General features: G+C 38.2%; 1 long non-coding RNA gene across 1 annotated transcript in view; it reads left to right on the plus strand.

Moving 5' to 3' along the window:
- LOC125146003 overlaps positions 1-3,075 on the plus strand; it is a 4,427-nt gene extending 1,352 nt beyond the window's left edge. Inside the window, exons 2-3 of the long non-coding RNA XR_007144502.1 lie at positions 1,644-1,732; positions 1,919-3,075. This is a non-coding gene — a long non-coding RNA (uncharacterized LOC125146003). The remainder of the gene's footprint in view (positions 1-1,643; positions 1,733-1,918) is intronic.
- The last annotated feature ends 1,220 nt before the right edge of the window (positions 3,076-4,295 follow it).

The raw sequence follows: 4,295 nt of genomic DNA on the forward strand, positions 1-4,295 counted from the left end.
CGTGAGAAAGCATGGACCATGAACATCTTGATCACATTGTAGCAGCACTAAACCCCCTTCTCAGACGTTCCTGTATATTCTCTCACCCGGTGCTTCTCTCATGTAGCCTTTAGCCACAAATTCCTGAGCAGTGCTGCTTAGTGGAATCTTACAAGCTACGCTGATTTCCTGTCTTGCTGTAATAAGTAACATTCGGCCCTCCTCCTCTTTCAGTGCTGGAACCTCACTGAGCTGGAACAGACAAAAACAAGCATCATGGGGAAAACGGACATCCCTAAACAAGTCATATGGGACAACTCAAAACACATTTCTCTCTTCTGAGAAATATTTCTAAAAATCTGTGGATGTTGGGGTCAGAGTGCAGGGGCAGCTAGGATACAGTGCCCCCAGAGCAGGGAGGGCTGAGGGCCTTGCTCAAGGGCCCAGCAGCGATCCACAAACCCAGAGCCTTAACCAGTTGACCTACCACTGCCCCAATATATGTATAATATTTATTATTTATTTTTTTATTTTATTTATGTCCACTTTTTATTCCAAGGTCCAAGATTTTAGAAATGTTTCTCATAGCTCAGATGGAAAGAAACTCAATTCAAACACAAGACACTAGAAGAAGAGAGAAATGTGTTTTGAGTTGCCCCATATGACTTGTTTAGGGATGTTCAAAATATATATATATATATATATATATATATATAGGCCTGGAATTTTCCAGAATGGCTTAGTGGTTAGCATGTTCGCCTCACACCGCCAGGGTTGGGGGTTCGATTCCCGCCTCCGCCTTGTGTGTGTGGAGTTTGCATGTTCTCCCCGTGCCTCGGGGGTTTCCTCCGGGTACTCCGGTTTCCTCCCCCGGTCCAAAGACATGCATGGTAGGTTGGCATCTCTGGAAAATTGTCCGTAGTGTGTGAGTAAATGAGAGTGTGTGTGTGCCCTGTGATGGGTTGGCACTCCGTCCAGGGTGTATCCTGCCTCGATGCCCGATGACGCCTGAGATAGGCACAGGCTCCCCGTGACCCGAGAAGTTCAGATAAGCGGTAGAGAATGAATGAATGAAAATCAAATTCCCACCTGTACAGCAAATTCTATTTTCTTATCATTTTATTCAATTCAATTTATTTGTACGGCACTTTTAACGATCCACATCGTTTTAAAGCAGCTTTACAGAAGTACAGAAACAAAAGGAACAAAATAATAATAAAAATGAAATGTATGTATTTATTTAAGTTTAAAATTCATGTAAAGATATACATTTTAAATCCAAAATACTATACATCTCGAACATCTATCCCTAATTTGATCGAAATTCTATTTTTATTCTTAATGATTCTATTTTTATGACAATAAGCCATGAATGTGACAAACTTTCTCTTTAATACTTAATAATACAAATAAACAAACAAACAAACAAACAAATATGCAGATTGTCACGTTAACAAAAAACTAGACAGCTTAAATAATTTTTCATTCATTTCAATTTATCAATCCATCCATTCACATCCTACACAGTGTCAAAGGGAACCTGGGGACTTTATCCCAGGGGACTTGGGTGCCAACACATCACAGGCCACAGTCACATACACTCCCACACTACAGGCAACTTCGAGATGCCAATTAGTATTTTGGTGCATGTCTTTGGACTGCAGGAGGAAACTGAAATCCCTGAAGCAGAAGGAGATCATGTGAACTCCATAGACTCAGAGCGGAGGCAGGACTCGAGCCCCCAACCCTGTTAGTGAGTACAGTATTTGCTAAATAACACAATATTTCGAATATATTTCTGATTAGTCTTAGATTATGAACGCGCCATTACTGTCGAAACGATACGGGAATGTGAATTACAGAAATACTGAATCAGAATCAGTCTATATGTGAATCTGAATCTGAATCAGATTAGCCAGTGATTTTTTTTCCCCACCAGTGTGTGGAACGTGCGGAGAAGCTAAAAGGTTGAGGAACTTGACTTGTGTTGTGCTTCTAGTACACTGCTGGAGACAAAGTGGGATGACATCCTGAACAGTCCACCTCAAGGCACCGTATGTAACCCCTGGGGTAATTCTCATCTAATCCACCACGTGACCATGGAGTCGAACACACACTTACAGTACAGGAAGAGTAACCCGAGCTCAGGATCATGTTTTATCCTCAGAAAAGAAATAATAAAATAAAATAATAATAAAAAAAAAATGGAAAACACCAATCAATGGAAAGTTAAAGGTCTTCCTCAAAGATCTCTGGTACTCTGCTTATCACTAACGACTCAACCAGCTGCCCCATGCCTTATCTGATCAATAAACAGAAAGCTTGTGTAAACTGGATATTTGCAACGTCTGGATCATTAAAATGTAAGATCTAAGATACCAGTGCTTGGCCACAGGGTTACTTTTTATCCGTTGTTACGAATATTCCAAGCAGCATTGGTACAGGAACGTGAACTTTTCTTTTAAAATTGGAAATCTCTTCAGAAACGTCCCTGTGTTTGATGTGAAGCGGCTTTTCATTAATCATCTGGGGTGAAGACCGAGGACAGTTTAGAGCAGAATGACCTTCTTGTGAAGCAGAAAACGGAGCACAGAGGCTAACAAGGACTAATACTTTTTATGCAAAGAACCGCAATTATCAATCGCAAAGTGGACTTACCGAGAATGTCTTTACAAACCTGTAATAATAATTATTCTTTCAACGGTATAATCAGAGGCGCTGAATCACCGTGTTCTTTCACTTGATTGGCTAGTTTAACCCCGGTCAGGGTTAGCTGAGTTAATTCATCAATAGAGACATTAAATGGAGAAAGTAACTACATTTCAGAGACATGAAAATATTCAAAGTGTGCTTTTTACTTCTTTTTTTTTTCAGAGCGGCTCTTAATAAAGGATGTAAAATAAACTCATTTGAACTCCCAAATTGATTTTATTCCTATTCTCAAATCATGACTGGTGATAAGACTAAAAACAGCACCATCCATATTAAGCTGTTTACATCTTGTTTTTGCACATGCTGGACTTGCTCTACTGGATTTGCGCTGCTATTACATATATACATATATACATATATATATATATATATATATACACACATGTGGACAAAATTGTTGTTACCCTTCGGTCAATGAAAGAAAAACCTCACAATGGTCACAGAAAAAACTTTAATCTGACAAAAGTAATAATAAATAAAAATTCTATGAATGTTAACCAATGAAATTCAGACATTGCTTTTCAACCATACTTCAACGGAATTATTTAAAAAAAATAAACTCATGGAACAGGCCTAGACAAGGATTTGCTCAGAATTCCTCTATTTTTGCACTATACTGTATAATGTACTAAATGACATACAGAATACACACTGGTCGGCGCTATTATGCGTCTCTGTCCTGTAGTGTTTTGTTGGTTTGTTTGCACTTCATGTGGTTAGGACAACTTACTTTATGTCCTTAGCACTGTGTTGTTCTGTGTAGCACCATAGTGAAAAAAAAAACTAGCTTTCACCAGGACTCGGTACTGCATCAGTTATATATGGTTAAAATGACAATACAAGGTTCTTGACTTGACTTGAGTTCTTTTGTTTGTACAGTAATAGTACACAGTTTTGCATTTTAGATAGTTTGGACATTTTGGACATTAGAAGCAAAAAATAAAACAAAAAATAGAAAAAAAAATCCCACACCATTTTTGGCCTTCATGCCAACATATTTACTGTAAGTCTTGAAGAGAAGAGGACTGAGTAAGCATACTGTAGCCTTCAGAAACTCACAATGGAGCCATTTAAGTAAGTGCCAAGTCACTGTGTCTTGATACATACGGGACAAAAAAAAAAAAAACAACAAAAAAAAACTTTTCCTGGAATAGGATTTAAAAAGATTCATGGAGCCCAGATGATCCTTCCCTCTAATGCAACCCCCAAACAGCTTAAATAAATAAATAACAATAAAAAAACAACAATATATAATCAATGCCAGGTTGTGTGATTTTATAAAGTCCTTTTAGCAAGTTTTTTTTTCCCACTCAACACCATTTACTACTGCATGCACTGACTGAAATGCTTGAAATCTCCAGCTCTGACCAACGGAGCCTGAACGAAACTCATTGAACTCACTCACTCAGCTGATCTGCTGAACACAACAGAGCAAATCTCGGTCTTGACAGAAAGATTCACTGAGTCACTGATCCAATAAATAAGAGTAGAGTGAATTTTGGTCAGGATTCACTAACTGGAAGGAATGCGGTTTATAGATGGGCATGGATGGATTTGAATAAAAAAAATAATAAAATTATACAGTTCATGTGTTTAAAAAGTAA

This window comes from Tachysurus fulvidraco, chromosome 1, assembly GCF_022655615.1.
Source record: "Tachysurus fulvidraco isolate hzauxx_2018 chromosome 1, HZAU_PFXX_2.0, whole genome shotgun sequence".
NCBI lineage: Eukaryota > Metazoa > Chordata > Actinopteri > Siluriformes > Bagridae > Tachysurus > Tachysurus fulvidraco.